Source organism: Tachypleus tridentatus, chromosome 10 (assembly GCF_004210375.1).
Source record: "Tachypleus tridentatus isolate NWPU-2018 chromosome 10, ASM421037v1, whole genome shotgun sequence".
NCBI classification, from domain to species: Eukaryota; Metazoa; Arthropoda; class Merostomata; order Xiphosura; family Limulidae; genus Tachypleus; species Tachypleus tridentatus.
In genome coordinates, this window is record NC_134834.1 from 168,207,463 (window position 1) to 168,225,528 (window position 18,066).

Below are 18,066 nucleotides of genomic sequence, written 5' to 3' on the forward strand. Positions count from 1 at the left end.
ATGGTTTCTCCAAACTAAATGTTGCTTACTCCCATTTTCGTCGGCATTATCATGGTTTTCCCCTTACAAATTATTGTTTAAACTCCTTTTACTTGCTGTCATCCAATAATGTTTATGTTAACTTTATGACTAAAAGGTCAGTGGTCAAAGTAAAAATTTGAAAAGCTACTTCGGAATGACATGATGACGGATAAGGTAATGCTACTGAGATTATCCTTCAGGTATTTAATGACCTATCTGTGAAAAACGCAAATTAACATCTCGAGCTAACTAAAGTTACAATGATAAGTATAAGACATACAGATTAACACTTTGATCGAGTTCATTGTATATTGAGGACTTTAAGAAGTTCAAGTTAGTAATTCGATCGATCTCACGGCTCATTTTTAATTGTCAGATATAACAGGCTGCTAACTACACCTGCACATAAGACGAAAGGAAAGAGTTTTGAGTAGCATTCACATGTACATGATAACAACTTTTAAATGTCAATAAACGAAGTGAAACTTTTAAAGTGTGGCTAAATAAAGTGTTATTAACAATCTATCATTTGTGGTACCAAAACTCGGTGGTCAGCAGTGAGTGTATTGTTATATAGAGATAAAATCCGGGTCTCGCTTCTCCTTGCGTAGCTTTAAGCTTAAACAACAACATTAATCATTGCGATACGTAACTATTACATTCGAACGAATTGAACATTTTAGTGATTAGTTATTACTGTATAATTAGCTACTTTCGAGTGATGTTGACGTTTTTCCCTTTTAAGGAATATTCAACGCCAAAGTCAGTAATAAGTCCTTTCTGTCCCAATACCTTAAGAAGCGTGGAAACATTGTTTGTTTGTTTTGAAATTTCGCACAAAGCTACTCGAGGGCTATCTGTGCTAGCCGTCCCTAATTTAGCAGTGTAAGACTAGAGGGAAGGCAGCTAGTCATCACCACCCACCACCAACTCTTGGACTACTCTTTTACCAACGAATAGTGGGATTGACCGTCACATTATAACGCCCCCACCGCTGGGAGGGCGACCATGTTTAGCGCGACGCGGATGCGAACCCGCGCCTCAAGGATTACGAAGCGCACGCCTTAACACGCTAGGCCATGCCAGGCCCACGCGTGGAAACATAACGTAGTAACTTAAATGTTACTCTTAAATGTTATTGACATGAAACTTTCTTAAAGCTCGGGAATGACTTTTAATATCATTAATATTTACTTTTATGGGCAGTTATCTTGTTTCAAAGATGGAAAAGACAGTAAAATATTGGATACTATTAAAAGTAACGTCATTTTGTTGTATTAATAAAATCTATTCAAGAAAAACCTGGGTAAAAATGTAGACAATACGGTGAATAAAGAGCAAGTTAAACATCATATTTACAACCTGTTCATTTGCATGCTTATGTGAAACTATGTTCAATACAAGTAGCCAAATATGTAACAGATATCATAAACAAAACCTTTTTTAAGCAGTTTTTATTTTAACATTTTTTACAGTTTTTTACTCTCTTTTTTTTTCTCGTATTAAGAACCTACGAGTCTGTGACTAATCTTTTAAGTTTATGTACGTGATCAAAGTTTTCCATTGTTATAGCTCTTTTACTATAAAACACATCTAGGCATCTCGAAATATTAAATACATCACAAGTTAAACACTTGAATTGTCCCAGTGCATGTTACCTCTGACAGAAAAACATGTGTATTGCTAAAGAAACATGATTTTCTACAGACAAATATAACTAAAAAAACTCTGTGTGTAACGGTCTAAAATAACACGCCGCTACAATCAGAAGGGCCCGGCATGGCCAAGCGCGTTAAGGCATGCGACTCGTAATCTGCGGGTCGCGGGTTCGCATCCGCGTCACGCCAAACATGCTCGCCCTCCCAGTCGTGGGGGCGTTATAATGTGACGGTCAATCCCAATATTCGTTGGTAAAAGAGTAGCCCAAGAGTTGGCGGTGGGTGATGATGACGAGCTGCCTTCCCTCTAGTCTTACACTGATAAATTAGGGATGGCTAGCACAGATAGCCCTCGAGTAGCTTTATGCGAAATTCCAAAACAAACAAACAAAATACAATCAGAATTCAACAACAACAACATTTATTGAGCTGTAACAACACTTGAGATAAAATTTAGCACTTACCAAAAATACAGTAAATAAGCACGTGCCTGATCAAAACTGGATACTAATGTTAATAAATAAAACATAAATATTAATATTAATTATTTCAAAAGAAGGAATGAGCAAAAATAACCAGAAGAAGAAAAAACTATTTACAAAAGCCACAATATTTCAACATCACTTTTCTATATTAATAACAATATCGAATGACAATCAGCAATAACTCACTAACTATATCGTTTACTATTTCATAACTTAGTTTAAGAAGCGCATAGCAGGATATTTTTACTTGTCTTTGTCACGAGAGTGCGTTTCACGTCGCCATAAGTATACATTATATTTTGCTATATTAATAACATCTGTACATCACTGCTGAAGAAGCTGGTGCCAGTTTCGTATTACGTATATATTTACTATAAATAACCATGATCATCTTAATGACAAGTTAGTGCTGTTATGTAATATAAAATTCAAATATAGAACAAATAATAAATGCAAGAAATTATCTCTTACTCGTTCCCTATTTAAAAACCGGAGTCATGATAATACTCACATTGTATAAAATATTCCAATTTTTGTATCATTTCTAACTCCCTCTTTACACTAACATCATAAATTCTTTACAGGTTACCTACAGGTACCTTATCTCACCAGGTTCTTTCAGTTTAGTGATTTGCATAAATCCAGTTGGCTGATTTTGATCAAATTTATTGGTTTGACATACATCGCATGACAAAATTGTTTATGTCCTCTCTCATACTAAGACTATAACTTTGTATAGATACTTTACCTATTTATTTCAGGCCCATAGATAAACAGCCGTAGGATGATCATACAGTTCGATTAACGTCGTCAGTGTTAATGAAAAGCTGAATAGCTCTGTGGGTGCTGCTAGAAACCATTCTCTTCCACAATTTTTTCTTTTTAAATTTCCCACAGAGCTACACGAGGGCTATCTGCGCTAGCCGTCCCTAATTTAGCACTGTAAGACTAGAGGGAAGGCAGCTAGTCATCACCACTCACTGCCAACTCCTGGGCTACTCTTTTACCAACGAATAGTGGGATTGACCGTCACATTATAACTCTCACACAGCAGAAAGGATGAGCATATTTGGTGTGATTGGGATTCGAACCCTCGACCCTCAGATTACGAGTCGAGTGCCTTAACCACTTGGCCATGCTGGGTCTTCTCCTTCACGAACAAACATAACTGGAAAAAACATATGTATGGGTCCGGCTTGGTCAGGTGGTTAGGGCACTCGCCTCGTAATTCTAGGGTCACGGGCTCGAATCTCTGTCACACTAAACATACTCGCCTTTTCAGCCATAGAGACGTTATAATGTTACGGTCAATCCCACTAATTGTTAGTAAAAAAGTTGTCCAAGAGTTGGTGGTGGGTCGTGATAACTAGCTGCCTTCCCTCTAGTCTTACACTGCTAAACTATGGACGGCTTGTGCAGATAGCATTAGTGTAGCTTTGCGCTAAATTAAGAAAAAATATATAGGTAACATTAAAGAAACATTTTTCTCCACAGAAAGACAGAACTGGAAAATTCTATGTATAACATTAAATACACATTCTCCTCAATAATCGATAGTACGGAGCATACATGTAAGATAGTGATTTATCCTCGGAAATTATTTGCGTGCCTGGTTTCTGTGGCTGAACGCTTTCAGTCATGTACCCGACAGCAAAGAACCATTACAATTCTAGTCAATAAAGCTGTAAAGTTCCGAAATAGCTTTTAGGTTCACGGCAGTAAGACTTTGAGCCGCAGGAGACTAGCCTACATACCAGGAAAAAACATTTTTAAACAGTTTCTAAACGTTCAACTATCGTTATAAAATTATTATTATGTCAAAGTAGAATCCAGCATTAATTCTGTTTGTTGGTAGGAAAGTCTTGACTGAACTTGTATTTTAACGTTTATTAACTAATGTCTCAAGTAAGATTTTTCTGTTAGTTTCTGATGAAGTTTCTTCACTATTGTTTACTTACTTGTGTTTGTCTACCTCTCTTTACATGTAAAGTTATTTAACAAATAATTTATAACTTATTTTAAAGTATAAATATTTTAGGATATGTAAAACAGAAACTTAACTAGTAGACAAGAAACATATAAAAACCTTTTTATCACATTTTTCAAAAAAAGTTTTGCAAATTGTGGAATATATAAAAACTCGAAATTCTGTACATTTCTCTTGTTACGTGTCATGTATCAACTAGTAATATAGAATTTTGCACATTTCTGAAGCACCAGTTGTATGCCTTTTGTGGAGATATAACCTTATTGATAATGCACGTGTGCCTTTGTGTGGGCTAATGTATTTACATACCTATTATTCTCGTGAACCCTTACACAGAATTTGTTATACCTTTTGAAAATTCTTTTGGCAGAATGATAAACATTGAAAGAGGTTTACCATGTGAAACTTCATAATATTTCATTGTAAATAATTAAATAACATAAGCAAATTACCTGGACTTTGCCTAAAATATACTAATAATATTCAGCAATTCAGAATTTTTAACAATCATTTCTAGTTCGAAATAATCTAAATCTTTCTTTGAAATAAAACTATATTCTGATATATAATAATAATGTAAATAATCTTTAAATGTTGTTTAAATATTTGAGTTTGTAAAAAAGTGTAGGAAAAAAAACATTCGTTTTCGTTCATACATTTAAAGATTACTCAAATTACAGCTCATACTTTGTTTTGAATAAACGATGAAATTAATACATGAATACTGAAAAATGGTATATTTTTATATGACTCAAATTTATTCTAAAAACTTACATAAGCTGGCATGTAAATATTACGTTTACTGAGAGGTTATGTAAAGATTCCAAGCTTCTTACGAACAATGGATATTTTTAACACTTTCCTATTTACTGAAAGAAAAATAAAAGTTAAATGAAAAGAAAATATTTAATCACAAAAGGTTTTAGATCACTCTGAGGAAAATGTTATATTTAGAAGTCAGTCAATTTTCAGAACGTGCGACCATTAAAAAAGTAATGATTTACAGCCTGTTTCATTTCGTTTTTGTCTTTGTTTTTGTCTGCTGTTTTCTTGACGAAGAAAAAAAATACTAAGAAAATCTTTACGTATAAAATAGACAAAATTTTACCCATTGAATTTTTCATAAAGCTATTCATCATTAAAAATAAGTTTACCTCCTCTAAGAAACCGATATCTCAAGCATTAATAAGTAATGTTTTGCTACTAAACCTCTGTGGAGCTCACTGATAAGAACCAACATCCTTAAAAGACGAAAAAATCCACAATAACCCTAGTTTCTAGATTGAGCTAAGGACTTCTATCGCATAGGTTTGTAGCTACTGACAGGTAGTTGTCAACAGGTTTTGAACTATAATTTATGGAAATTTATAAAATTGTACACAGGCCTCAAATTTCTTTTTAAACAAAATAGATAATTAGAATAAATTGTCTTTACTGTCCTAATTAAAAAAGAATATTTGTTTTTAAAACACCAAGAACATATGTTTTAGAGTAACGTTTGGAATACTCTATAAATTCTACAAATAATTATTTTCAAACTTTTTGACATAATCGATTAAATTCTACCTGTGTTAAAATATTAAAAACGCAAAATTTCTGCGTTAAGGGCAATTCTTAGTTTTTTTTTTTTATCCCAACCATAAAATATTAATAACATCATTTTCACTGCTGCTCAAGATGCTTACTTTAAGTCTAAAATAGCGGAAAAAATTAACACCTTCATATCTGTCTCATTTTTAGATTACAGTGTTAAATTCCCCTCGCTAGTACAGCTATAAGTTTACAGATTTACAACGCTAAACTCAGGTGTTCGATTCCCGTCGTGAGCTCAACAGATAGCCCGATATGGCTTTGCTATAAGAAATCACACACACATACAGTGTTAAATCAAGAGATGAATTATGCATATAATCTAAATAACTGATTACAAATTGATATAACTAATATAAACTAGTGATTCAAATCACTAAAGATATTTAATTTTACCCTAATCATGTTCTCTGCAAGAAAAACACAGCAAAATGGTGATTTTTTTTAAATTTCTTATTTATTGAATAAAAAGTAAAGAGCAAATCAAACATTTATTCTATTGAATTGCTTGTTTTATGTGAAAATATGTCCAATAGAATTGTTGCCAAATACGTAAACAATATCATAAACAAACAATTTTTAAGTAGTTTTCGTGTTGATATTTTGTTCAGTTTTTAACTCTTAGGCCCGACATGACCAAGCGTGTTAAGGCGTTCGACTCGTAATCCTAGGTTCGCGAGTTCGAATACCGGTCGCACCAAACATGCTGGCCCTTCCAGCCGTGAGGGCATTATAATGTGACAGTCAATCCCACTGTTCGTTGGTAAAAGAGTGCCCCAAGAGTTGGCGGTAGGTGGTGATGACTACCTGCCTTCTCTCTAATCTTACACTGCTAAATTAGGGACGGCTAGCGCAGATGGCCCTTGAGTAGCTTTGCGCGAAATTCAAAACAAAAAAATTTAACTCTTACTTCCAAGTATGTGATTAAGTTTGTTAATGTTATGAACGCGATTACAATCTTTCATTGGCTTGTTTATGCTCTATTTCTAAAGATCGATCAAACGAACACCGGAAAAATGAAAATTAATATATTTCCTTCTTTCAAATAACACAGCTCATTGTAGAAACTTAAATTCGCTACTATGTAATTATTAGCTGGCACTTGATAAGTGTTTGAGTAAGAAGTTCTAAACTTCTTTCGAACAATGAATGTTTCTAACATTTTCCTATTTACTGAATAATAATATACAAAATAAATAATAAAACTAGTTAATCACGAAAGAAACAGTTATATATCTCATAAGTAGTAACAATTATACTAATATGAAGAATGAAATTCAGTTTTATTGTTGTTGCTTGTCAAATGTAAACCAGTGGTAAAACACATTCATTGTATTATTTATTATATTTCTACTTTATTCCAGAGTATTGGTAAACACTAAAATAATGAGCAGAATTTTTTTCTGAAATTAAAATAAAAAACAATAAACTTTGACGTTTGATTTACAAGTATATGAAAATTTATTATAAATTTGCGAATAATTTTGAAATGTAAATGAGGTTAGCACCTTACCTAAACTATACATCTCTTTGGCTTTATGATAGTTTTGCCACAAAAGCAAAATGTTTATCTCATTGTTAAACGCAAAGTTACACCATGATCTGTCTGAACTGTGTTCAACACAGGAATCGAACACCCATTTTAGGGTGTATCTCTCAAGTCTACTGCTTATCCAAAAGGGGAATTCCTTTAGTAGCGAAATTTTCCAGTATACATCAGTACATGTTGTCATAGTTTTAATATGCCGTGTAGGCTGTGTTAAAAATAAAAACTTAATTATTTTGTATAGCCAGCCTTTGCTGTAACAAGGAGACCAGTCTATTGATGTTCCAAACTAACGTTCAAACTTTTCTTCACTCTTACTTTACTAAACCTGAAATCTTGTTGTTTAATATCGAGAGGAAACTAAAATTGTAATTTAATAGACTTCACTGTCTTAATCACTAACTGTTTGAAGAATTAAGTTTTCTTCACAGATTGAATCACTTGAAGTCTAACGTTTTTCTGTTTACTTATCAGATATAACTTAGAGTCCAAGGAAACGCCAAACTATTAGAAATTCAAAAAGTTGGAAGCGTGAGGATATTAAAGTACAAAATATACTTAATTCTGTGCATCTAACTGTTGACAGTTTAGAAAGAAAGAGATATAGATATCATGAGTAAAACCAGTTTAATTTGAAGGAGGAAATTCAGTCTCATTTGTTTTGTTTTTGCTCACCAAACTTAAACACAGTAATAAAATGCTTTCCTTGTAATACCACTATTATATTCCTACTTTGTTCAGGAGCATTGGTCTGCGTTAAAATAAGGAAGTACTTCTTTTTTTTTAGTAAAACACAGTCAACCACTATTGACTGAATAACAAATGACTCCTTTGAGAAATTTTATAGTTTTAGTCATATTTTAGGGTTTTCATAAATTCAGGTTTGAAAAGAAAATAATTTAGCGTGGATTTTAAAGAAAAGCAAAATATGTGAGTAATCATAACTATAGAAAAAATGGTTGACTATAAATATTAAAAAGGTCGTCGTCGCATGAGTTGAAGTACTCCACGTGAATGGCACAAAGGGAAGTTGACAATATTATATATATTTTCGTTGTTGTTTTATTCGGATATTTTCATCAAACTACCTATTCCAGATATACATGCGCAAATCTTACCTAAATGAGAATTGATAACCTGGAGGAAAAACAATTAATCAAGGCATTCAATGCCAATTCTTTAAACAATCTTGTCAGTTCAAATATTGGGATGTAACTTTCACCTCTATAACACACGCATGGCCACAAAGTGCGGATCGCTTTTATTTTTATGTTGGTTACGCATTGCAAATAAATATGCTACAATTCGTAGTCCATCATTCTAGCAACTAGGTCACTCTCAGCCCTACGTTATATATATATAAGCTTAGACATGTAATGTCAACTAAACCTTTAATATTAGTTTTCTTACTAATGTTAACTTATCCTGCTATTTGGAAAACTCACTTAAATTCATTACAAAAATAAACTTTTAGTTGCAGAGTATTTTGTTTTTTCTGTTTACTTGTTTACATTACTTTTACTTATAAGACCTATATTTTTATTATTTTAATTACTATCAGTTATTTAAGGTTTCTTTCCGGAAAGACAACGTTTTTATTTTTTTAAATGTTATAATCTGATGAGAAAGATAAGTTACAACGAATACTTTTAACGACACAATGATGTGAAATTCAAGTATTTTAAGCACATTGCTGAAAGAATAAATATTCAAAATTTAATTCGAACGAGGTGCATTAATTTAAAACTGTGCTTACACTGAAAAACAGTAGTAACAATATGTATATGCTATCAAATGTATTGTTTGCGTGGTATATTTTCTTCTGACACTGGTTGAAAAGTTCTTATTCAGGTATTTTAAAATTCGGCAATCTTTGTTTTTATAAAGTGAAATATACAGATTCTTTTCCTTAGGACTTTTACTTCCTACATCAAAGATCAAATCTTTGGAATAGCTAAACAATTTCCTTTATAGCGTTTTGAAGAGTTTAATTTGCATTGGTTTAAGATTTAATATCTGTTTTGAGACATTATAAATAAAGGTAAATTATAAATATTAACCCACGTACGTCAAAACCTTCCAACAATCTTATGTCTATATAGCTATATAATTATTTAAAATATATTCTCCGTCTTCCTCAATTTCGAATGTTAATACTTCCAAGGTTCAATAAATTGTGCCTTATGAAATTGAATAATCTCTGAAGAGAAATGAAAAGCAGTCTCAAAAACGTTATCTGATAGTTTCGCTGCTGTTAAAGACATCTGCCGCTCTGACATGAGATATTTGGTGATAAAACAAATTACCAGCTCCCCTACGAATCTCAGTTATTGCAAGACCTTATTAGGACGAAGTTGAATAAGGACAATTAGCAGCAACTTCGCGGGTGGGCTTTAAACATCGAGCAGATGTGGTCACGGTTCCTGACCGTGTCTAACACTGTTATTAAACTAACATAGTATCTCTTAAAGACGAATATATTTCTTAAACAACAGTTACATGATATCTGAGAAACGCACTTATCAATTAAATCATCGTGTTTTTAACCCTAATTTTAACTCTAGTTTCCAACTTATATAAGAAAGCTTACAAAACTAATTTGGTGGTCTTCTTTGGTGATCGTGATTAACCTCCCAGTTTCAAAGAAGAAAAAACAAACAAGTTCAATGACTTAAGATCAGGTGAATAGGTCATAAAATCTGAAGGGTCTGAGTATTAAAATATTATTATACCAGTGCTCATTTATAGAAAAATATTATGTATTTTCTCTGTTTAGTAAAATAATCAAATACCTTTATTATTTATTATTTAACTTTTCCAAAAGGACAAGTGTAGAAAGTAATAACTTATTTGCATTAATAATCAGTCTTATTCAACGCAGGCTAATTGTTGTTTCTCCTATGAAGTGCAAAAAGTTTCCTAATGTACGTCTTTACAACTGTATATCTTCATGTCTCAGTATGTAAAAACTAATGATCCAAGTACATACAGGCACAGAGCAACCGAACAACCAACCCTCTTGTTATTCCATAGAGCTATCCAGAATTCACTATTCATTTCTTTTATTCTTTTGTATAATGAAAGCTCTTTCTTTGAGAAAGATAGAATACGATTCCCAAGCGACCTCATAGGAACTTTAATGTTGTGCCTTTCAAAACTGTAAAATGACAGTTGTAAAAATCCATACCAAGTATCTCATATTTCACCAACAGTATGCACATCAAGTGACAAGTCTGTCCTTTCTGGTTTTTCATATTTTATGGGTATGGAGAAGAGACCAATCAATATCTGGCGGAACGAAGACCAGAACAACATGAGGTAATTTCTTTTTCTTGATTAGGAATTCTTTTGAAAAGCAATGAGCGTTACTTATACTTTGCTCCCTGGTGAACAAATGAAAGATACAAATTGTGTCATATGTTTTTTTTCTCATAGCATGTCTCCATAGGGCATAGACGACTGACAAAACAATATTGACATTAAATATTTACCTAATCAATAGATTTCGTGTGGGCCAGATCCTTTGTAATAATTAACAGCTATATGTAAATACGATATTCAAGAGTCTATTCATCAGTCATTAAATGATTTATGTCTGAAAGGCGCTTGTTACAAAGTGTTGTGTATGCATATAGCTTTATAGATATAAATAATTAAAAGTACAAAGACTTATAACTTACACTAGTCGAAGTTAAATTAAAGTGTTAAATCAGCTACAGAACATTTAAAACTGAAAGACTTCAATCGAAACAATAATAAAACTATAGTGATAAACACAAACGTGTCGACTGCTATAATTGTTTTACTTGAGTCTAACTAAAATCATTCTCATATAACAAAGCTAAAAACAATTTAACGATTTAATGACGGAATGACTGCAGTCAAAAAAATTTAATTTTTAAAACTGTAAATAACAACAGTGTGTGTTTGTCTTATAGCAAAGCCACATCGGGCTATCTGCTGAGCCTACCGAGAGGAATCGAATGCCTAATTTCAGCGTTGTAAATCCGTAGACATACCGCTGTGCTAGCGGGGAGTGAATAGAAAACAAGGTAACTCTTTGAAAAGGATGTCATTCAAATATTATGGTTATATTTTCTTACAAGTTATCTAGCTATTACATTTTGGTTTAGCAAAAATATAGGAATGAAACACCTGTTAGCAACGTAACCCGAGTATATTTTTAAACATTCGTAATGACATACTGAAATAGTAAAATTATATTGGAAAAAAAGAAACGGACGAGGAGCATAAAGCCGAGGTTAAAGAGATTAATCCTTCTCTTTGTTATATGTTTTACAAAGTAATACAATACCAATACATAAAACGAAGTAAGAAATAGCTCTCCCTGGAAAGTTATATTTTAAGTGTTTATAAATATTAACGAATCGTTTTTTCTGTCACTTATCACAACAATTAACCTCGTGTGACCTCTGTTATCACGACTGTATACTTTCTTACCACGCACGCGGAAATGGAGCAGGAACAAGACTTCCCATACAGCGACTGGACAGATTCAGACCACAACTTAGGCGTATCAAATATTTATACAGCAGTGTCTTCAGATAATCTACTATGTTTTATATGCTTTTCCTTTATCTGAAACACGGTTCTCAAAACAATGCAGAATGAGAATACTGAGATTATTCCCCAAGGTCAAAAAGAAAGACCACCTCAAGTAATAGTATTTTATTACATGTACAAAAAATCAATTTCCATAACTTAGTACTGTAAATATTGTTTCATAAATCAAAACCTTTAATGCCTTTTAGAGTCATTTTATATGTGTGGACTAACACGAAACAATAGATTGCTGTATTCGGTGAAATATTTTAATAAACGTGAGTAACGTTGCCAGTCCTCTGAATAATATTTTTAAATGAATGGTAGTGTCTCTGCAACCTTGGAGCATTACTGCTATTTAAACACATCTAACGTAATGTAAGGTTGTGTGCCTTACATGCTTATTGCAGGTGCTGATTAGTTGATACATATATTTTTGTTTACGTCTATCAGTGTAACTGCTCATTCGTTGGATCACAAATATTGAGTAATTTTCAAGATACAGAAATACTTTAACAAAATAAGAAGGCCGAGCGCGGCTAGTAGTTAGCGTGTCTTACTCTAGATCTACTGGGACATTGTTCATATCTCGTTACTGGAAATAATAAAGCCATCCATTGAGGCTATGAATATATTTATCAGGATGACATTTAAACAAGAGTACTCAAAAGTTTATTGAGGTTGCTGTTGAAGTAAGTTACATTCCTTTTACTCCATCAGCTCAAAATTAGAAACGGTTTAGTGCAGAATTGACCTTACGCGAGTACCTGAAAGAAACTACTGTCCGAAAGGAATATAAAATATATACATATGTATCTTTTTTCTGTAGGGGGATAAACAAAACATATGGTTATGAGTGTGCATAAACTTCGGCAACTAAATAACTTCTCATACAAAAGCTAATAACCTCTCACAGATTAATCTGAGAACAAGTGATGTATGTGTGTGTGCGCGTTTGTGTATGTGTATCTTTTAAGTACTTTTGCTCAAAATACGCGCATCAAAGAGGAAAAAAAGATACCTCATTGTTATAACGGGTTTAACTCACTTTTTAAACCGATTGAATTTAGAGCGAGCGCCTAACGAACGTTCATCTCCTCCCCCCACTGGCTATGTGCTCTACATAAACACGTCCGTTAACCACCCACCCGATCGATATGTATAGCTTCTAATTGACTATTTTACAAATGAATTTATTCTTGGTACTCTCACGATGAAAATGATTTCGATTTCTTAAGTCGATCGAAGAATAACAACAAGAAGCTCCATTATTCTTACTCTCGTCGTGTCTCTGACGAGTGCCGAGAAAACACTTTCAAAGAGTTTTATTAAATAAGAGATGTTTAGTTACTTTTCTTTATGTACACTCAGCAGCTGTCAGAATGTTTAATATGGTTTCCCGAATAATTCAGACCAAAAACAGTATTCTTGTCATGCGAAACGTTTTTGTTTAATTCGTAGTTCTTCTTGCCTTCAAATCTCTTCGAGCATTTTTTGGAGAAGAAACTGGAAACGAGAATTAGATGCTATCTTGAATCTAGTTAACTAAGTGTCTTGTTTTCTTATCAAGAAAGAAGCAGTTGCTCTTCTAATTAGAGAAAATTGTATGGATTCAACAACACCGTTTAAAAGTTTACAAATTTTTTAACCTGTATTGAAATGGAAAGATCTGTGCAATGTAGGGCTAAACGAAAATAAAGCACGTAAGTTCCTTTTGAAAACCAGTTAACTTAAAAGAAAGTTCAGTGATAAGACCAATTGGATTGTCCTACATCAAAGTATACTTAATTGTTCCAATGAAATTGAAGTTACTTTAACATTTAACAAATATATAATTACAGAATAAGATAGAAGGAGACAAATTATAAAACTGATTGTGCAACAGTGAAATCTGTTTTTTCGGAGGCAATAAAGAAAGATAAAGTAATTCGCAGTTTTGCGTCTGTGGACATAACATGTTCTGTATTAAAAACGTAAAGTGTTTGGAAAGCTGAGTGAACTCTCTACCGATTTGTGTACCACATTATAAATGTTTTCTATTAATTTTTATAAAAATTGATATTTACGATATATATGCAAAAACGGCTCGTTTGGGTTGAGAAGATATTTTACATAGAAGAGCGAACAACGTTTCGACCTTCTTCGGCCATCGTCAGGTTCACAAAGAAAGAGGTAACTGACCGGAAGCTGACCACATGTTTGAAAGGGGTTGTGTAACTGAGTGTCGGAATGTAGAGGGCGGTGTTAGATGTTTGAATATATAATTTTATTAATTTTATTATATTAATATAGGTATGAAGGCGTTCTTTATATTGGTTTATTTTGGGTTTAAGTTGTTGTATAAGTAAGACTTCTTTAATTTTGCGTTTGTTTATGTTTGTTTCTTTGTTTAGTATTTGAGTGTTTTCTATAGTTATGTTGTGTTTATTTGACTTGCAGTGTTCGAAAACATGTGAAGGTGACTTTTTATGTTCTTTGAATCTGGTTTCCATTTTTCTACTTGTTTCTCCAATATAGAAGTCGTGGCAGTTATCACATTGTATTTTATAAATAATGTTGGTGTGGTGTTTGTCAGTGTAGTTTTTACATAGTATAGACCTCAGTTTTGTGCCTGGTTTTTGAATAAATTTGGTATTAACTGGAATGTCATATTTTGTTACTAGTTTTTGCCAAATGTTGGTTATTTGTCTGCTGATGTCAGGAATATATGGTATACAGCAGTATATGGTATCGTGATTTTTTGATTCGTGAGATATATTTACATTTGTTGGTTGATTTTGCTTTCTGACGAGGTGTGTGCGTATAATGTTTTTTACGGTTTGTGGAGGAAACTTATTGATGTTGATGAAGTATTGTTTTATTTTGTCTAATTCATCGTTAATTTTATCTGGTGAGCATTATACGCACACACCTAGACAGAAAGCAAATGTGATAACTGCCACGACTTCTATATTGGAGAAACAAGTAGAAAAATGGAAACCAGATTCAAAGACCATAAAAAGTCATCTTCACACGTTTTCGAACACTGCAAGTCAAATAAACACAACATAACTATAGAAAACACTCAAATACTAAATAAAGAAACAAACATAAACAAACGCAAAATTAAAGAAGCCTTACTTATACAACAACTTAAACCCAAAATAAACCAATATAAAGGAACGCCTTCATACCTATATTAATATAATAAAATAAATAAAATTATATATTCAAACATCTAACACCGCCCTCTACATTCCGACACTCAGTTACACAACCCCTTTCAAACATGTGGTCAGCTTCTGGTCAGTTACCTCTTTCTTTCTTTGTGAACCTGATGATGACCGAAGAAGGTCGAAACGTTGTTCGCTCTTCTATGTAAAATATTTTCTCAACCCAAACGAGCCGATTTTGCATATATATTTCTCTACAAGTGGGTTTTCTCGACATCACTGATATTTACGATGTTCTATCTTACATAGTAAAATATATTGTTCCCGAATTTACCTCTGAATTAAACTTAAATCGTTTTGATTAATTTATGAAAACAATTCATATAACATAAGTATCAGATATAGTACCTATTCGCCTGGAGGTGAAGGTGCTCGCATTGCAATCTGCTTTTCGCGAGATCGAAACCATCATCAAGGATGCTCTCTCTTTTCATCTGTGAGGGTGTTATATTGTGACGGTTAGTCACACTATTCGTTAGTAAAGAGTTGCCCAACACCCGACGGTTTGTAATGTTGGCTATCTGTCTTCCCTCTTCGTAATCCGAGGGTCGCAGGTTCGAATCCCGGTAGCACCAAACATGCTCGCCCTTTCAGCCGTGGGGGCGTATAATGTGACGGTCAATCCTACTATTCGTTGGTAAAAGAGTAGCCCAAGAGTTGGCGGTGGGTGGTGATGACTAGCTGCCTTCCCTCTAGTCTTACACTGTTAAATTAAGGACGGCTAACACAGATAGCCCTCGAGTAACTTTGCGCGAAATTAAAAAACAAACAATGTTGGCTATCCGTCTTCCCACTAGTCTATCATTTCGTAATTAAGAACGGCTAGCAGCAGTCCTCAAGCAGCTTTGCTTAAAATTTAACAAACATATATCTCTTTATTACCTGAGAAAATTCATACTCCGTATTTAAGGCACACATAGTACAACAGCATCATGTTACTGTTACTAAATAATATGAGTACCAAATATAATAAATTTACACAGTTTTTCTTAAGTTTAACAATCACTTCATAATGCTAACAATTAAATTGATAAATATTTATCTATTGATTTCACTAAATCAAAAACAGATCAAGATGAAATTAGTACAGACTTGATTGATTAAACTATGACAAAATACAAAAATAAAGGGAAAACTGGAATTTCCACATGAGTGAAAAAATCAGTGAAAGTAAAAGGAAATTTCTAACATGTGAGAGTCATACTGGTCTTGTTTTCAACACTTGCTTGCACAAGAAACTAAGTAGTAATATTTAAGCTCAATTTTCATCATTCTTTTCTCTACGCTGCTTATTTTACTTTCTCTATTAATTTATGTTCAGTAAATCTACATAAAAACGTCAAAACACACAGCTGCTTCTATCGAAAAAAAATAAAACTGGATTGCAGAAACTTGTTAATTTTAATAATGTCGCCTGTAAGACGTCACATTATAGAGCTTGTTTATGTGTTAATGCTGCGTAGGTTGATAACGTTCTTTTAAACCCATTAGTATCTGTGATTTTTGAGAGATTAGTTAGTGTAGAGTTACATTAAAGAAGTTGACTAAACGTGAGAAATATAAATTTTCTTTTTTCTTCTTTTGTTCTCAGCAACAATTTTTGCATTTCTCTATATTAAGACGTTTGTCCTTATATAGACGAGAACTTTCTACTATAAATCAAACAACAATGCTCGATTGGAATTGCTTCAATAACTTTTCTCAAAGCCTAGTTTCTTCGCCTTTATTCCTTAAATATACCTTGGGATCAAACAACCCGTTACGATACTAAAAAACGAATTAAATAATATTATAACATACGGTGTACAGGAGTTTTATTTGTGTTTTGTAATTGCATTACAAGATTTTCTGTTGTGTTCCTTTTGACTTACAAATTCCATCATTCTCATCTTTAGCCGTAAATATATATATATATTTATTTAATCTTATGCTAGTCTAATACATTTTTAACCATTATCAGTATAAAAATATCTCCTTAGTCATCAAGTTTCAACAATTTCAATTCATTTTTTTTCAGTAAGTGTAAAATAGGCTAAAATGAAGATGATGATAATGAGAACGATCTTTATTTACGTTTTACAAATTTCAAGACTTTTCATAAACAAACTTTATATATATGAGAGTTAGTACCATATAAAGTTTCAGTTTGTAAAATGTTAGTGTAACAATTAATATACGTTTTCGACCATAGTTGATAATATCTGTTTCGTATTTTGTTTCATATATTGTGAGAAATTGTACAATTGTAAGCAACAATTCCAATATTAGACATTACCTTTTCTTCCCCAAGTGTATGAAAAAATACTTCTTCTAAATTAGTGTGGATAAAACGTAGCATACATAAAGGTAATTAACAATTCTTCCGTTTCTTAGCTCCAGTCCTCGGATTTGATTTGATTTTATTCAGTCTTATTGAAAACGTCAAACATCGATAACTATTGTTCCAAAAACTAAAAAATGAATTTTTATTTCCATTTACATTCTTAGAAATTTATAATAATTATAGTTTATGAGCACTTTTAGAAGAGCTGATATTACTTAAGAATTTAGCACGAAATATTTAGGTAAATAGAAAATGAAGTCCAAGAGGTAAAGGTGGATGTTATTTGACTAACTATCTTCCCTCCAGTCTATCTTTAAGAAGTAAGGAATAGCTTTGAAGAGGTAGCTTTGTACAAAAAATTTGAAACAAGCAAACATTTGTGTATTAAACGTCTTAAAGTGTAACTTGTTTTTAATACACAAAAAGAGCGGCTTAAATGAATCGATACCTACTACTGTTTCGAAACAATCCACGTAATTTTGATTTTTATGTCAGTGTTCTAAATCTGTAGAACTCGAATTAAAGATTTTTGCAAGCCTTAAGCTCATCCATATATTTCTCGAACAAATTTTATCTAGTTAAAATGTTAATCGTCGATAAAATGAAGTGAACCAGAATAATTCTAAATATTTATCTATTAAACCTTGTTGAAGGTTTCAGCAAGTCTTAAAATATTCTTAA